Source organism: Ambystoma mexicanum, chromosome 1p, assembly GCF_040938575.1.
Source record: "Ambystoma mexicanum isolate Mex_15411 chromosome 1p, UKY_AmexF1_1, whole genome shotgun sequence".
Taxonomy (NCBI): domain Eukaryota; kingdom Metazoa; phylum Chordata; class Amphibia; order Caudata; family Ambystomatidae; genus Ambystoma; species Ambystoma mexicanum.
Window position 1 is genome coordinate 190,228,702 of NC_090921.1, and position 18,846 is coordinate 190,247,547.

The window sequence follows — 18,846 nt, forward strand, 5'->3', positions numbered from 1 at the left end:
TTCTGGATGAGTAGAAGAGGGCGGAGAGTAGAAACAGGCAGATTTAGAAAGAGGCTGTTGCAGTAGTCCAGCCTAGAGAGAACCAGAGCTCTAGAGACAGTGAGCCTCTTGGGGAAGGAGAGGAAAGCAAGAATACCTCTGAGGAGATGCAGTTGGTAGTTTGACTTCTTGGAGATGTCAGAGATGTGAGGAGAAAAGGAGAGTGTGAGGTCAAAGATGACCCCGATGTTCTTAGCCTCACAGGTGGCAGCAGGAAAAGGGCCAAGGGAGGCCGGCCAGAGAGTGATAGGAAAGGAGGGTGCAGGTGTGCCGATGAGGAGAATCTCTGTTTTACTGGCATTAAGGCAGAGATTGCTGGTGGTACATCACTCCTGGATAGCAGACAGTCAGAGAGGAAGGGGAAGAGGTGGCAGAGGGGAGCCTGAAAACGAGCTGAGTGTCATCCGCATAGCACTGAAAGTTGGAGCAGAGAGCAGCAATGCGGTGGGCCAGAGGTGCCAGGTATTGGTTGAACAGCCAGGGAGAGAGGTTAGACCCCTGGGGAACGCCACAGGTAGAGAGTGAGATAGAGGAAAGGAAGGAACCAAGTTGGACCTGGGAGTGTCAATCAGAGAGGAACGAGGTCAGCCAGGCCAGGGCCTGATCAGTGATATCCAGGTGATCACAGAGATGATTGAGCAGAATGGCATGGTTGACTGTGTCAAAGGCAGAAGAGAGATCGAGTAAGACGAGGACAGAGGGGAGATTAGAATCAAGGTTAAAGAGCAGGTCTTCACAGATGTTCAGGAAAGCAGTTTCCGTGCTTCTGGCTGCTATGAAGCTAGACTGATGGTCATGGAGACAACCAACAGATTCAGTGTGAAGATTAAGCTGGGAGATGGCCAGCTTTTTCAGGAATTTGCCCATGAAAAGAGTGATGGAGATTGGGCGATGGTTAGCTGGGAAGGAGGGGTCGGCTGAGGGTTTCCTGAGGAGAGGGTGAACAAGAGAGTGCTTCAGTGGGGAAGGGAAGGCTTCAGTGGTGAAGGAGTGGTTGCAGATGTCAGCCAGGACAGGAGCGAGGGTGTCAATGTTGTCCCTAATGGTTTTGGAAGAACAGGGACAGACCTGTTTTGACAAGACTTTCATAGATCAGATTTGTCTAGAAACCTTGTCAGGGGAGAACAGAGGAAAGGAAGAGAAACTGGGAGGAGAGGTGGCCACAGGGGGGTCAGAGGTAGAGGAGAGAGTTGAGGGAGGAGGAGGAGGAGAGGACGAGAGGGTGGACAGGATGAGAAATGAGAAGCCAGGGCCGATGAGGGACCAGGAGGGGACAGGAGAGGTCAAGACTGCAGCAGGATTGGCCAGCTCCTTGCAGATTATAAAGAGTTTGGCCAAGTTATTAGATGCTGCAGAGACACGGGCTTGTATGCGGGCTCTCTTCTTAGTGCGGACAGAGAGTCAGTATTGCCTTTGGAGCAGGCGCCAGGCCAGTTTGTTAAAGGATGCACAAGAAGCTAGCCATTTTCTCTCAGCCACCCTGCACTTGCGTTTAAGGGTGACGAGGTCAGAGTCATACCAGGAGTTGCACTTGGCTTTGAGCTTCAAGCGGATCCTCGTGACACGGGCAAAAACATCAAGAGTATCAGAGATAAAAGAGTGGAGCATGGAAAGGGCTTCAGGATGTGAGTCAGCAAGAGGAGGAAAAGGGGGAGAGAAAGTGGCAGCAAAAGCCTCAACTGGCACACGCTTCATGGGTTGGATGACCGAGAAGGTAGGTGGCAGCGCTGGAGTTGGCTTAGCCTGAGGAGTAGAGAGTGAGAGATGGGCGGAAAGGAGAAAGTGATCACTCATGGAGAGAGGAGTGGTGAAGGGGACAGAAAGGGGGATGTCTGAGGAGATCAGAACATCCATAGTGTGCCCTGCAGAGTGAGTCGGGCCAGAGGGGAAAATAGAAAGAGAGAGAGATTCGCAGAGCACGCAAAAGAGTACAGAGAAAAGACAGGAAGCATCCAGGTGGATGTTAAAGTCTCCAAGAAGGAGGAGTTGAGTGGTTGAGGCCAGGGGGGAGGAGGAGAGGTCTGTCAACTCATAGAGGAAGGCGGTGATCTGACCAGGTGTCTGATAGATAGCAGCCACGGTAAGAGAGTAGCCAGGAGAGAGAGAGCCTGCAGACAAGGCATTTGAAAGAAGAGTAGGCCTGCATAGAAATGACAGAGGCAGGAATCCACTCTGGGAAGATGAAGGCTACACCCCCTCCAGAACGGTTGGATCTGGCCACGGAGAGGATTTTGTGACAGAGCTGGCCGTGAACCATGTCTCAGTGAGACCGAGGACATCGAGATGAAGTTCTTCCAGGAGGCGGCAGTTGGTTGTGTATATGTTACTGCTGTATAATCATATTCATGAGCGTGTGAATCCATGCCAGACCCCATGCTGGAGAAGGAACAAGTTACTTACCTGTAACCTGTAACTGTTGTGGCTCTTCTGGGTTCATACTGGGGCATCACATACTTCCAGTCGTAAAATGGCCGCTGGGGGAGGGACTCAGGGAGACGACCGTCATTGGATGGATGCAATATGACCCGGTCTTCAGTGATTGGATATCATTCGAACAGCAGTATTCAAGCTTTTAAAGCAATACTGCTTTTCTTTTCTTACAGAGGATTCCCGGCCTGATGACGGGGAATATTCATGAGCATGTGAATCCATGCTAGACCCATTCTGGAGAACAACAGTTACAGGTAAGTAACTTGTACCTTATCTTTGCCATCACAACTAAAGCTGCAAGGCATAAAATAAGCAGTGTTGCAATTCTGTAGATTTGTTAATTAAACTGACACTTGTGTAGCACAGCTTGCTATTTAAATTACCTTGTTCCATGAAAGCACAGCTCACCCTACGTTTTTCTCTTCCCTCAGGGGTCTCTCCACCCTCTTTTCCTTGCTCACCGCAAGTTCAAAGGGGCTAATGGAGAGAGAGAGTGCAACAGTAATAATCTCCACTCTTAAAAGTGCCAAAGTCCTGAGTGGCCGCCGGGGTTCTGGAATGGTGAGGTGTGATAACTTTGAGTGCCCCCCCCCATGTGGCAATAAAGATCTCCCTGAAATTCATAAGCTAAGCTTCTCTAGGAGATTAACACTGAAACACATTTGTTTGCTGAACATTCTTTTTTGGGAGAAACGCTTTATGTCCTTTGAACTGCTCCAAAAACGGTTTTCACTATCAACATATGATTGTTTCTTGTATTCACAGTTCAAACATGCTATGGTCCTGCAATTCCGGGGTTGTTATGATCTTCCGGCACTGTCCACGAGTGAGGCCAACATTAACAATGCGCTTATCCCTAAGAGGGATATCACGTCACTCAATCAGGTTATCCTCAACTTCCACTCTCGTTCCTTCTTAAAACTTAAGCAGAAATGGGAAGAAGATGTGGGTACACTGGAACTCAAAGATTGCCCGGACGCCTTGATCTCCCTGCGTGAGATGGCTAGTCCAATTGAAAATTCTTCACAGGGTTTACTATAAACGTGATTTCCTCTTGAATTGTGGTCGGGCTGTGACTTTTTTTAATCATATCTGTTTATTTATTTGTGTCCATTCATGCAGCTAACCTTTACATTTTACAGACACTCATCCCACTAATGTCTCACTTCAGCAGTCCACAAAAATTCTGTATTGTTGCTTAATTTATGTCTTCGGTACAAATAACTTCTGGTGACATTAAACATATTAGTAAAAAATTGCTAAACAGATTTGTTTGTTTACTAATCAAGAAATATTTAATTAGCAAACCCTGCTAATCAGTTTTTGAAAACTAATGTATGCCTTAGGCTAAACAATGTGCAGGGATGTCAATAATCAAAGAAATAGTGATCAAAACAAAGTTCTGAGCATCTTCCAGCTCTTCGCTTCCTTTTCAGCTCCACTTGCTCAAGTTAAAGAAAGTTCCACAAACAAGTCTCAAGATTACAGTGATACCTTAAGCATGGATTTGATGTGCAAGATAACCTCTTTCCAGAATTCAAGACAATATAGTTCCACACAATCCTCGGGATGCCCTTCCCCAAGTTCAATGCAACACAGTTCAAATGAAAAGGGGTCTTGAGGCTCTGTCCCAAAGACAGTATTTGCAGTCATCAAATCTCAGGGTTCCCTTCTCCAAGATTTCAACGTAGGAACTTGTACTGGCTTGAATCTTTCAAAGTTCGACAAAAATATATGTCCACTTGACACTCCTGGTTCACCTTACCAGTTCACTCACAGTGCTTCTTCTCAGTGTATTTCACAATGACTTTGACTTTCACAATTTAGGGCTCACTGGTCTAGGCGCAGTTGTCATACCTCATGGTCCAACCATCACATGTCGCGCAATCAGGAACACTCAGCTCTACAACCCACACAGGTTTTTCTGTGCTTGCCCCTGTGTACAGATTCACATTCACTTAGCTTCTCTTTGTCGGTCTATTGGCTATATGTGCAGTTTCACACTTTTCTGGTTTCTCCTGGTTAGCCTCTTGACTTTGCCATAATGTGTCACACAACTCTTGCCACTCCTTGGCTTTGCTGCACTGTATGCATTCATAATGTTCACTTTGTGGTCGTCTTTTTCATGCCCCACCTTTCTATTGCACTCTTTCCTGTAGGTTGCTTTCAACAGCTATTAGCTTTGCCCATAAAGTTTTACTCAGTTCAGTGTTCAATATGCTTAATTTTGCGTGAATTCAAGTTTTCATTCAGTTCGGTATTCAATATGCAACTTTTCAATCAATTCGGTATTCAATATGAAGGTTTTCATTCATAACGCACTTCGTTACTTATGTGCAGCCTCCTAGTAGTGCTCTGGCCTTGGGTGACTTTCCCCGACACTCACCAGTCCTTGGCGTTCCTCTGCGGCGGCGCCTGCTGCTTCCTTTCTGCTTCTCAGGCTGGTGGTTCGGCTTCTGCGTGCCCCGCTCGTGCTCCGGGTCATTTCCGGACAGACGCCGGCAGCTCTGCCTCTTCAGCATGGACACAGACTGCGTCTTTTCTTCTTTCTTGCTCGTTCGCAGCTCCAGCTGCTCTCTTTCTCCACCACAGAGGCTCCCACACCTGTGGCAGCCTATCGCCCCCACTTGCCCTGGGCTCCACAGGTCCTCTGGGACATCGGCTGGCGTCCTGTCTTCCTCTCAGGTCCGACCACGGCTGCCTCCTCATGAGAAGGCTCCCCTGCTGGTCTCTCCCACACAGGCCTCCCTGTTGCTCCTCTTGCTGCTTCTTTGGTCTCTCTTTATACACCTGCAAAAACAGGTTGCAGGTGTGGACTCTCAGTTGGGCTTGCCTGATTAAAGGGACATGCCTGACCTTTAAAGCACTCTATAGACATCTTCTTCGTCCCAGTACTAGAGTGGTGAAATTAGGTTTTAGTGTTCATCACTCCTAGTTGCCTCTTTCACGTCCCAGTACTGTCAGATGTAAAATGTGGGGAAAGGAGGGGAGCGGTTTTACAGTGGCCTATAAAGACAGTGGGAGGGTTAGGGTGGTCTTCACTAGGGAAAGGGGGGGGTACCATGTCTTGCCTACCTTACCCCTAACCCCTCTCTTCTTCACCCTCTTTCTGGTGTTTCTGGAATGGTGATATTTCCTGTCATCTTCCTGGTCAGTGGGACATGGATAATAATACTGCATAACTCCCTCTGGGATAGAGGATACTTCATGAAAGGGGAATGCGAAATACTGTCTCTAACCTGAGGATATCTCGTCCCCAAGGACCCTCTACCCAGATGTTCCTCCCTCGCTTCTCCACCCCCACGGCCAGGATACAAAAGCAATGGCCTTTCCCTGGCAGACCCACGGGTAGTAGATGTGAGGACACCCTTAGGTTTCTCACACAGGGGAGAAAAACCATCTGTAACAGAATTTCAGCTGGCATTCCTTATCTGTGGTGCATTTGGCGACTTTGTGATTGCGCTCCCAGATACAGATTTCAGGAGTCCTCTCCAATTTGGGTCCCCAAGATGCATTCCCAACTGAGGATGTATGGCATACGCGCCTAAGGATCATAACAGTCCAGCAAGTTATATAGTACTGAGAATATCATTTTACTTCATCCAGCCAGGTATGTAAGCTCCAGGGCATTGAGGTCTCTAGCACCTTTCTGTTTAATCATGGAGTGACCCCTCTTTGTAAAGCTGTCTAACCTCCTTGAGCCCTCCCCCAGTCCAGGATGAGAAAGCTGTCTTCTGCACACTCAGGTTGAAGTCCGGGTTGCCAACATTCGGTGTTAGTGGGCATAAGCCAGACGAAGAACCCCATTTCTTGGGTGCCATATTACATTATGTGAGAGTCTGTTTTGTGGAGGACTGAAGGGGATAAGGAGAGTCCCGAGTTGTTTCCGTGAAAGGGAGGCGTTGCAGAGGGACATGGGTCATTGCTTGCTCTATTTTGGACCATATTGGGGCTTCTCTTAGCTGTCCCCATGTAAATATGTTTAAGAGTTATGGGGCCAAGTAATATCTTTAGACACCTGGGACCCCTAAAACTCCTAGGTTCTCCTTTCTCAAAAGGACCTTGTTCGCTGTTCTGGATTTGTGGTGCTGCAGAATGAAGGTGGGAACGTTCCCCCGCTGTGCGTGAAGTTTTTGTTTGGGAACGTTGGTTGGGAGAGCAGCGAAGTGATAGATACGTTTTGGGATCGTGATCATTTTAATCACTGTTACTCGTACCTGCCATGAGATTATTTGCTTGTCCCATCTTTTCAGGTCAGATTCAATGTTGACAAATGATGGGGCGTGGGGGTGTTGACATCATATAAGGCTTTAACGCGGAGAGTGCTGTCGCCAGGCCTTGGGGCTTCGACTGGTTAACTTAAAATCCTGAAACTTCACCAAAGCTGTCAAGATCGGCCATCAAGCCAGCTAACGAACTATCCGCCTCAGTCAACGTGATCAGGCCAGTTTCTTGTGAACACAGATCACAAAGGGTTCCATTGAGAGGTCGAACGAGGAGAGGTGACAAGGGGCATCATGGCCTGGTGCCTCTGTCCACTTTCACTCGTGGGCTGGTATTCCCATTGACTACAATCCGGGTGGTGGGTGCAGAGCAGTTTGCTAATAGAAAGGCACATAATGTAGAGCCGAGGACCACCTGATGGAGAAGAGTTTTCAGAAATGTCCAGTCTAGATGGACAAAAGCCTTATGGGCATGCAGGGCTATGGCCCCTGCTTTATGAGCCAGCTTACCTGCAATCTCTACCAGGTTAAGGGTTTTTCTGATATTGTCTTGTGAGCGTCGCTGGGTGATGAAGCCTGTTTGGTCTTGATGGACGAGCAACGGTAAGACCGTCATCGAGGGCATTGCCAGAATTTTTGAATATATTTTTGCATCATTATTGATGAAAGTGATCTGATGATATGACTTGGGTACTTTGGGGTCTTTGTTGGGTTTCAAGATTAAGATTTTGGCAGTCTCCAGCATTGTCAGTGTCGTAGTCCCTGCTTATATGAACCAGTTAAACAGATGGATGAGATGTGGGGAGAGAACCTCACAGTAAGTTTAGTAAAATTCCTAGATGAATCCATCTGAGCCTGGAGTTGTCTTTTTAAGGGATGTAATGGCTGCTATGAACTCTGTTTCCTGTATTGGCTAGTCAAGTTGTGTGATGACCGTGGAAGAAAGAGGCCGGAAGTCCTTCAAGACAACCCCATCTGGGAGGGCGTCTGTTAGTTGCTACTTAGTATTTATTTCAGTTTTCTGTGTTTGTCCTTGAGTAGGACACCCTCAACATCTAGCAGGGCTGAAATATTGTTTCAGGCATTGCATTTGGCAAATTTACAAACCAGGATTGTATTGGCCCTATTTCCTCTAGTATAGTGGTAATGCTATTCCCTTAACAAGGCCTGTGAAGTCCATTCCGCTAGGTGAGCCTCTAATTTGGCTCTGGCTATTTTGAATAGGTGCCTAGTTTTCAGGGAGTTTGAGAATGTATGCGTGTTCTCTTTTGTGCGAACCTCTTCTTCCAGTTCTAACCTGAGGCTCGTACTGGCTTTAGTATAAGTCGACGTCAGTTTCAACAGTTCACGCCTCACCACAGCTTTCATAGCGTCCCAGACAAGACTTCCAGAAATGCCGTCTTTGAGGTTATTTTGAAAGTATTAGAGGAGCACGGTCATTATCTCTTCTCGTATCACAATATCTTTGAGTATTGGATCATAGAGCATCCAAGGCTTGTGCCTTGGGGGTGCCAAACCTGAGACCGTCAGGGACAGCGATACCAGCGCATGGTCTGAGAGCACCATTACGTGAATGACGGCTTCTCGGATTACGGGGAACAGGGCTGAGGTGGTCAAGAGTGTGTCCATTTGTGAGAATTAACTGCCAGACATCAATCAGGTTCATATCCCGAAGCACATTCGTAAAAAGACAAGGACGTTTCTGAAGTCTGCATTGGTAGCTGGCAGGGCTTTATCCACGGTGGGGCCAGGAGCAAGATTAAAATCGCCCCCTATAATAATTGATCCTTCTGCGAAGGCCTGCAGACGGTTAAGTAGGTCAGTTAGAAAGAGGTTCTGTCATTCATTCGGCGCATATACCGCCACAAACGTAAATGTGTTCCCCAACAACGCTTCCTTCACAATCAGAAACCTCTCATTTGGGTCTCTTAGGATCCCTGACTTCACATATGTTGTTTTTTGTCAAACAATATTGCAACCCTCTTTTCTAAACTCCCCCAGCGGTGAAGAACACTGCTGAAAAATGTCTACCCGTACTTCTTTCTACATCACTTTTTAGAAAATGAGCTTTCTGTGGGAAGACTACTGAAGGAGCAAAGTCTACCAGTTTTGATCAAATAAATGTGAGTTCAACCCCAGGACATTCTAGGTCAGCACTTTCAGCGCACAATTTAGGTTGGAATCACGTGGATCAGCCATCAGGGATGTGTGTCAGTGTGCTAGCAGTTCTCGTCGCCTCCTCTAATATTCCTATAATCCAGAAAAATGCTGCCCCCACTCTGTCCCTTTTTTGACTCCAACACAGTAGGTTCCCCCCACAACACATTTCCCAGAACAAATGTACATGTTAACTTATTTCTATAAAAATCAAACTGGTCATTATTCAACCTGACAACAACTTAGGGGTAAACCACGACAGGGAACAACGGCAAAGAGAACATGTAATCGAGACTGTGCTTACTTCTGGGCAGGCTAAAATACGGTGGCAATATGAACATAAGGTTCCAAGGGGTTATAAGGGTGGGTCTTGGCTGGAGACCACGTAATCGTCCAGCCCTACGGTCACTAAAAGTGGTTTGATCCCCCACTTTAAATCCCCCCACCACAACATAGAGTGGACAGTGAGGTGTGGGAACCTTGTCTGCATCAGCTGTCCAAAGAGCGGAGAAAATTGGCCCGGATTTGCTGGGAAACAGCCGCTGTATATGGCGCAGAAAACTAAAGTGAAATCCCTGCCCGCAGAAGAGCCTCGTAGAGAGAAGTTATGGCATCGTGAGCACCAGCTGAGCCTGTGAGGTGATCTATGGGGCCAGTGCAGGGGGTTGGGGAGAAGTTTCAAAGGGCCAAACTCTGCCCCGCGATGTGGGAGCTTGCGGGACCCTGGCTGAGCGCCTGGAGCAGAAGCGCTCTCACCAGCGGCGTATCACAAGAAGAGGAGAGAGCTGGTGGACTGGACCGGCAGAGAGCCAGCTGAGGCTTTGCCAACCGGAGACACCAGCATCACAAGGGCACACCGTCCCTCCTAGCTGCTCCAGAGGTGTGGCGCCCTCAGAGACCAGTTGGCTGGGTTGGCGGCGTACGCTCCCCCCAACCCCCCAGTGTAGTGCAGTGGTGGGAGGACCAGAGGTCCTTCGCCCATAGAGATAAATCAGGAGGTGCATTACGGTGGCAGAGAGTGCAGATCCACCCGCTGTAACCCGGAGCTACACAGGGTATTTGGACACAGGGCCCCTGTACACACGTGGGGTCGCTTGGCGGCGCTTTGCTAGGTGGGCAGGATGGGATTGCCGTACACCGCCATTGTCGGTCTAGGAGGAGGAGCAAAGACCACGGCACCACTGGAGCCGAGGAGCAGAGGCACAGGTGAGAGGTAGAACACAGTTTAAACCAGAGTACACACCTGATCAGAGGGAGTGAGCCCACCTGAGGTAACACTCAAAGACCACCCATATGGGAGCGCAACACTCTGCGAGCCACCCAGAGGCTCAACGGGCTTCTGACTTGTTCCTCTCACACACAGTACCTTGGCGGTACATCTAGAGTGGAGCCCAACTAGGCTAAGGTCGGCTCCGGGCCACAGAAGAGGGCTGCAAAAGGCGTGCTCCACCACCCAATTACTTACCGGCTGTGCCAGATTCACCAATCACTGAATACCTGTGACGCTCAGGTGCAATAAACCCGCCATCCATCTTAATCAGTCCAAGCTGTAGGCCTGGGCACATACCTGGAGAAGATTAAACAGAAGAGAACACTACGCCCAAGCGGGGTGGGCCCCCAATTCTGGGGCGTGTGCCCTCCTCTTGAGCTCCAGGCAAAGGGTGCACCCGCCAACTTGAAACTGCTGACCGGAGATGGCAGGGGAAGTGCATCGGCCACGATAGGTTTCGGTACCGGAGGTGGTCCCAAAGAGAGGCTGCAGTCTGGCACCAACCGGATTGTGAGGAGACAAAATTGCTTGCAGAAGTCAGCCAGGACAGGAGCGAGGGTGTCAATGTTGTCCCTAATGGTTTTGGAAGAACAGGGACAGACCTGTTTTGACAAGACTTTCATAGATCAGATTTGTCTAGAAACCTTGTCAGGGGAGAACAGAGGAAAGGAAGAGAAACTGGGAAGAGAGGTGGCCACAGGGGGGTCGGAGGTAGAGGAGAGAGTTGAGGGAGGAGGAGGAGGAGAGGACGAGAGGGTGGACAGGATGTCCTGGGTTTTAAAGATAAAATGAGAAGCCAGGGCCGTGCAGAGGGACCAGGAGGGGACAGGAGAGGTAGAGACTGCAGCAGGATTGGCTAGCTCCTTGCAGATTATAAAGAGTTTGGCCAAGTTATTAGATGCTGCAGAGACACGGGCTTGTATGCGGGCTCTCTTCTTAGTGCGGACAGAGAGTCAGTATTGCCTTTGGAGCAGGCGCCAGGCCAGTTTGTTAAAGGATGCACAAGAAGCTAGCCATTTTCTCTCAGCCACCCTGCACTTGCGTTTAAGGGTGACGAGGTCAGAGTCATACCAGGAGTTGCACTTGGCTTTGAGCTTCAAGCGGATCCTCGTGACACGGGCAAAAACATCAAGAGTATCAGAGATAAAAGAGTGGAGCATGGAAAGGGCTATGTCAGGATGTGAGTCAGCAAGAGGAGGAAAAGGGGGAGAGAAAGTGGCAGCAAAAGCCTCAACTGGCACACGCTTCATGGGTCGGATGACCGAGAAGGTAGGTGGCAGTGCTGGTGTTGGCTTAGCCTGAGGAGTAGAGAGTGAGAGATGGGCGGAAAGGAGAAAGTGATCACTCATGGAGAGAGGAGTGGTGAGGGGGACAGAAAGGGGGATGTCTGAGGAGATCAGAACATCCATAGTGTGCCCTGCAGAGTGAGTCGGGCCAGAGGGGAAAATAGAAAGAGAGAGAGATTCGCAGAGCACGCAAAAGAGTACAGAGAAAAGACAGGAAGCATCCAGGTGGATGTTAAAGTCTCCAAGAAGGAGGAGTTGAGTGGTTGAGGCCAGGCGGGAGGAGGAGAGGTCTGTCAACTCATAGAGGAAGGAGGTGATCTGACCAGGTGTCTGATAGATAGTAGCCACGGTAAGAGAGTAGCCAGGAGAGAGAGAGCCTGCAGACAAGGCATTTGAAAGAAGAGTAGGCCTGCATAGAAATGACAGAGGCAGGAATCCACTCTGGGAAGATGAAGGCTACACCCCCTCCAGAACGGTTGGATCTGGCCGCGGAGAGGATTTTGTGACAGAGCTGGCCGAGAACCATGTCTCAGTGAGACCGAGGACATCGAGATGAAGTTCTTCCAGGAGGCGGCAGTTGGTTGTGTATATGTTACTGCTGTATAATCATATTCATGAGCGTGTGAATCCATGCCAGACCCCATGCTGGAGAAGGAACAAGTTACTTACCTGTAACCTGTAACTGTTGTGGCTCTTCTGGGTTCATACTGGGGCATCACGTACTTCCAGTCGTAAAATGGCCGCTGGGGGAGGGACTCCGGGAGACGACCGTCATTGGATGGATGCAATATGACCCGGTCTTCAGTGATTGGATATCATTCGAACAGCAGTATTCAAGCTTTTAAAGCAATACTGCTTTTCTTTTCTTACCGAGGATTCCCGGCCTGATGACGGGGAATATTCATGAGCATGTGAATCCATGCTAGACCCATGCTGGAGAACAACAGTTACAGGTAAGTAACTTGTACCTTATTTATTCTCGCATTTCTCGTATCTCGTCTTTATGACTGGAACGAGTTGCACTCTTCATATACTCTTGCCCAGCGGCCTCCCTTTTTCCCCGTTCGCCCTGGTATGTTCATCTGCGTAGTGATACCTTAAGCATGGATTTGATGTGCAAGATAACCTCTTTCCAGAATGTTTGGGCCTTGGGACATAGCCACCACATGTGGTAGTAAGTACCTTTTTCCAGGCATCCCCTCCAGCAATTGTCTGGGTATTCATGGTTCATGTGGTGGAGTTTGTCAGGTGTGAAGGCATCATGAAGTAAAACACAGACAACAGATTCAAAGTTCAAAACAAAATGGTTTATTAACTTAAATGTCAGGATCGTTGAAGGCCTAACTTTCCCTATCTTTAGGTGGGATTTCCCTACCTGAATGAAACTAAGGAATTTCTGAGTCAGAAAGTTCAACTTAAAGGTTTGTCTGTGTCCAAAACCTATCTTTGCCCTCACAACTAAAGCTACAAGGCATAAAATAAGCAGTGTTGCATAGCAATTTGCTATGCCATTCTGTAGATTTGCTAATTAAACTGACACTTGTGTAGCACAGCTTGCTATTTAAATTACCTTGTTCCATGAAAGCACAGCTCACCCTACGTTTTTCTCTTCCCTCAGGGGTCTCTCCACCCTCTTTTCCTTGCTCACTGCAAGTTCAAAGGGGCTAATGGAGAGAGAGAGAGCAACAGTAATAATCTCCACTCTTAAAAGTGCCAAAGTCCTGAGTGGCCGCCGGGGTGCTGGAATAACTGAGGTGTGATAACTTTGAGTGCCCCCCCCCCCCCATGTGGCAATAAAGATCTCCCTGAAATTCATAAACTAAGCTTCTCTAGGAGATTAACAGTTAAACACATTTGTTTGCTGAACATTCTTTTTTGGGAGAAACGCTTTATGTCCTTTGAACTGCTCCAACAACGGTTTTCACTATCAACATATAATTGTTTCTTGTATTCACAGTTCAAACATGCTATGGTCCTGCAATTCCGGGGTTGTTATGATCTTCCGGCACTGTCCACGAGTGAGGCCAACATTAACAATGCGCTTATCCCTAAGAGGGATATCACGTCACTCAATCAGGTTATCCTCAACTTCCACTCTCGTTCCTTCTTAAAACTTAAGCAGAAATGGGAAGAAGATGTGGGTACACTGGAACTCAAAGATTGCCCGGACGCCTTGATCTCCCTGCGTGAGATGGCTAGTCCAATTGAAAATTCTTCACAGGGTTTACTATAAACGTGATTTCCTCTTGAATTGTGGTCGGGCTGTGACTTTTTTTAATCATATCTGTTTATTTATTTGTGTCCATTCATGCAGCTAACCTTTACATTTTACAGACACTCATCCCACTAATGTCTCACTTCAGCAGTCCACAAAAATTCTGTATTGTTGCTTAATTTATGTCTTTGGTACAAATAACTTCTGGTGACATTAAACATATTAGTACAAAATTGCTAAACAGATTTGTTTGTTTACTAATCAAGAAATATTTAATTAGCAAACCCTGCTAATCAGTTTTTGAAAACTAATGTATGCCTTAGGCTAAACAATGTGCAGGGATGTCAATATTCAAAGAAATAGTGATCAAAACAAAGTTCTGAGCATCTTCCAGCTCTTCGCTTCCTTTTCAGCTCCACTTGCTCAAGTTAAAGAAAGTTCCACAAACAAGTCTCAAGATTACAGTGATACCTTAAGCATGGATTTGATGTGCAAGATAACCTCTTTCCAGAATTCAAGACAATATAGTTCCACACAATCCTCGGGATGCCCTTCCCCAAGTTCAATGCAACACAGTTCAAATGAAAAGGGGTCTTGAGGCTCTGTCCCAAAGACAGTATTTGCAGTCATCAAATCTCAGGGTTCCCTTCTCCAAGATTTCAACGTAGCAACTTGTACTGGCTTGAATCTTTCAAAGTTCGACAAAAATATATGTCCACTTGACACTCCTGGTTCACCTTACCAGTTCACTCACAGTGCTTCTTCTCAGTGTATTTCACAATGACTTTGACTTTCACAATTTAGGGCTTACTGGTCTAGGCGCAGTTGTCATACCTCATGGTCCAACCATCACATGTCGCGCAATCAGGAACACTCAGCTCTGCAGCCCACACAGGTTTTTCTGTGCTTGCCCCTGTGTACAGATTCACATTCACTTAGCTTCTCTTTGTCGGTCTATTGGCTATATGTGCAGTTTCACACTTTTCTGGTTTCTCCTGGTTAGCCTCTTGACTTTGCCATAATGTGTCACACAACTCTTGCCACTCCTTGGCTTTGCTGCACTGTATGCATTCATAATGTTCACTTTGTGGTCGTCTTTTTCATGCCCCACCTTTCTATTGCACTCTTTCCTGTAGGTTGCTTTCATCAGCTATTAGCTTTGCTCATAAAGTTTTACTCAGTTCAGTGTTCAATATGCTTAATTTTGCGTGAATTCAAGTTTTCATTCAGTTTGGTATTCAATATGCAACTTTTCAATCAATTCGGTATTCAATATGAAGGTTTTCATTCATAACGCACTTCGTTACTTATGTGCAGCCTCCTAGTAGTGCTCTGGCCTTGGGTGACTTTCCCCGACACTCACCAGTCCTTGGCGTTCCTCTGCGGCGGCGCCTGCTGCTTCTTTTCTGCTTCTCAGGCTGGTGGTTCGGCTTCTGCGTGCCCCGCTCGTGCTCCAGGTCATTTCCGGACAGACGCCGGCAGCTCTGCCTCTTCAGCATGGACACAGACTGCGTCTTTTCTTCTTTCTTGCTCGTTCGCAGCTCCAGCTGCTCTCTTTCTCCACCACAGAGGCTCCCACACCTGTGGCAGCCTATCGCCCCCACTTGCCCTGGGCTCCACAGGTCCTCTGGGACATCGGCTGGCGTCCTGTCTTCCTCTCAGGTCCGACCACGGCTGTCTCCTCATGAGAAGGCTCCCCTGCTGGTCTCTCCCACACAGGCCTCCCTGTTGCTCCTCTTGCTGCTTCTTTGGTCTCTCTTTATACACCTGCAAAAACAGGTTGCAGGTGTGGACTCTCAGTTGGGCTTGCCTGATTAAAGGGACATGCCTGACCTTTAAAGCACTCTATAGACATCTTCTTCGTCCCAGTACTAGAGTGGTGAAATTAGGTTTTAGTGTTCATCACTCCTAGTTGCCTCTTTCACGTCCCAGTACTGTCAGATGTAAAATGTGGGGAAAGGAGGGGAGAGGTTTTACAGTGGCCTATAAAGACAGTGGGAGGGTTAGGGTGGTCTTCACTGGGGAAAGGGGGGTACCATGTCTTGCTTACCTTACCCCTAACCCCTCTCTTCTTCACCCACTTTCTGGTGTTTCTGGAATGGTGATATTTCCTGTCATCCTCCTGGTCAGTGGGACATGGATAATAATACTGCATAACTCCCTCTGGGATAGAGGATACTTCATGAAAGGGGAATGCGAAATACTGTCTCTAACCTGAGGATATCTCGTCCCCAAGGACCCTCTACCCAGATGTTCCTCCCTCGCTTCTCCACCCCCACGGCCAGGATACAAAAGCAATGGCCTTTCCCTGGCAGACCCACGGGTAGTAGATGTGAGGACACCCTTAGGTTTCTCACACAGGGGAGAAAAACCATCTGTAACAGAATTTCAGCTGGCATTCCTTATCTGTGGTGCATTTGGCGACTTTGTGATTGCGCTCCCAGATACAGATTTCAGGAGTCCTCTCCAATTTGGGTCCCCAAGATGCATTCCCAACTGAGGATGTATGGCATACGCGCTTAAGGATCATAACAGTCCAGCAAGTTATATAGTACTGAGAATATCATTTTACTTCATCCAGCCAGGGATGTAAGCTCCAGGGCATTGAGGTCTCTAGCACCTTTCTGTTTAATCATGGAGTGACCCCTCTTTGTAAAGCTGTCTAACCTCCTTGAGCCCTCCCCCAGTCCAGGATAAGAAAGCTGTCTTCTGCACACTCAGGTTGAAGTCCGGGTTGCCAACATTCGGTGTTAGTGGGCATAAGCCAGGGGAAGAACCCCATTTCTTGGGTGCCATATTACATTATGTGAGAGTCTGTTTTGTGGAGGACTGAAGGGGATAAGGAGAGTCCCGAGTTGTTTCCGTGAAAGGGAGGCGCTGCAGAGGGACATGGGTCATTGCTTGCTCTATTTTGGACCATATTGGGGCTTCTCTTAGCTGTCCCCAAGTAAATATGTTTAAGAGTTATGGGGCCAAGTAATATCTTTAGACACCTGGGACCCCTAAAACTCCTAGGTTCTCCTTTCTCAAAAGGACCTTGTTCGCTGTTCTGGATTTGTGGTGCTGCAGAATGAAGGTGGGAACGTTCCCCCGCTGTGCGTGAAGTTTCTGTTTGGGAACGTTGGTTGGGAGAGCAGCGAAGTGATAGATACGTTTTGGGATCGTGGTCATTTTAATCACTGTTACTCGTACCAGCCATGAGATTATTTGCTTGTCCCATCTTTTCAGGTCAGATTCAATGTTGACAAATGATGGGGCGTGGGGGTGTTGACATCATATAAGGCTTTAACGCGGAGAGTGCTGTCGCCAGGCCTTGGGGCTTCGACTGGTTAACTTAAAATCCCGAAACTTCACCAAAGCTGTCAAGATCGGCCATCAAGCCAGCTAACGAACTATCCGCCTCAGTCAACGTGATCAGGCCAGTTTCTTGTGAACACAGATCACAAAGGGTTCCATTGAGAGGTCGAACGAGGAGAGGTGACAAGGGGCATCATGGCCTGGTGCCTCTGTCCACTTTCACTCGTGGGCTGGTATTCCCATTGACTACAATCCGGGTGGTGGGTGCAGAGCAGTTTGCTAATAGAAAGGCACATAATGTAGAGCCGAGGACCACCTGATGGAGAAGAGTTTTCAGAAATGTCCAGTCTAGATGGGCAAAAGCCTTATGGGCATGCAGGGCTATGGCCCCTGCTTTATGAGCCAGCTTACCTACAATCTCTACCAGGTTAAGGGTTTTTCTGATATTGTCTTGTGAGCGTCGCTGGGTGATGAAGCCTGTTTGGTCTTGATGGACGAGCAACGGTAAGACCGTCATCGAGGGCATTGCCAGAATTTTCGAATATATTTTTGCATCATTATTGATGAAAGTGATCTGATGATATGACTTGGGTACTTTGGGGTCTTGGTTGGGTTTCAAGATTAAGATTTTGGCAGTCTCCAGCATTGTAGTGTCGTAGTCCCTGCTTACATGAACCAGTTAAACAGATGGATGAGATGTGGGGAGAGAACCTCACAGTAAGTTTAGTAAAATTCCTAGATTAATCCATCTGAGCCTGGAGTTGTCTTTTTAAGGGATGTAATGGCTGCTATGAACTCTGTTTCCTGTATTGGCTAGTCAAGTTGTGTGATGACCGTGGAAGAAAGAGGCCGGAAGTCCTTCAAGACAACCCCATCTGGGAGGGCGTCTGTTAGTTGCTACTTAGTATTTATTTCAGTTTTCTGTGTTTGTACTTGAGTAGGACACCCTCAACATCTAGCAGGGCTGAAATATTGTTTCAGGCATTGCATTTGGCAAATTTACAAACCAGGATTGTATTGGCCCTATTTCCTCTAGTGTAGTAGTAATGCTAATCCCTTAACAAGGCCTGTGAAGTCCATTCCGCTAGGTGAGCCTCTAATTTGGCTCTGGCTATTTTGAATTGGTGCCTAGTTTTCAAGGAGTTTGAGAATGTATGCGTGTTCTCTTTTGTGCGAACCTCTTCTTCCAGTTCTAACCTGAGGCTCGTACTGGCTTTAGTATAAGTCGACGTCAGTTTCAACAGTTCACGCCTCACCACAGCTTTCATAGCGTCCCAGACAAGACTTCCAGAAATGCCGTCTTTGAGGTTATTTTGAAAGTATTAGAGGAGCACGGTCATTATCTCTTCTCGTATCACAATATCTTTGAGTATTGGATCATAGAGCATCCAAGGCTTGTGCCTTGGGGGTGCCAAACCTGAGACCGTCAGGGACAGCGATACCAGCGCATGGTCTGAGAGCACCATTACGTGAATAACGGCTTCTCGGATTACGGGGAACAGGGCTGAGGTGGTCAAGAGTGTGTCCATTTGTGAGAATTAACTGCCAGATATCAATCAGGTTCATATCCCGAAGCACATTCGTAAAAAGACAAGGAAGTTTCTGAAGTCTGCATTGGTAGCTGGCAGGGCTTTATCCACGGTGGGGCCAGCAGCAAGATTAAAATCGCCCCCTATAATAATTGATCCTTCTGCGAAGGCCTGCAGACGGTTAAGTAGGTCAGTTAGAAAGAGGTTCTGTCATTCATTCGGCGCATATACCGCCACAAACGTAAATGTGTTCCCCAACAACGCTTCCTTCACAATCAGAAACCTCTCATTTAGGTCTCTTAGGATCCCTGACTTCACATATGTTGTTTTTTGTCAAACAATATTGCAACCCTCTTTTCTAAACTCCCCCAGCGGTGAAGAACACTGCTGAAAAATGTCT

General features: G+C 47.6%; 1 protein-coding gene across 14 annotated transcripts in view; it reads left to right on the forward strand.

Annotated features, from left to right (window-relative positions):
- Positions 1 to 18,846, forward strand: part of CHD3 (chromodomain helicase DNA binding protein 3) — a 2,755,261-nt gene that overhangs the window by 1,383,128 nt on the left and 1,353,287 nt on the right. The window lies entirely within an intron of this gene.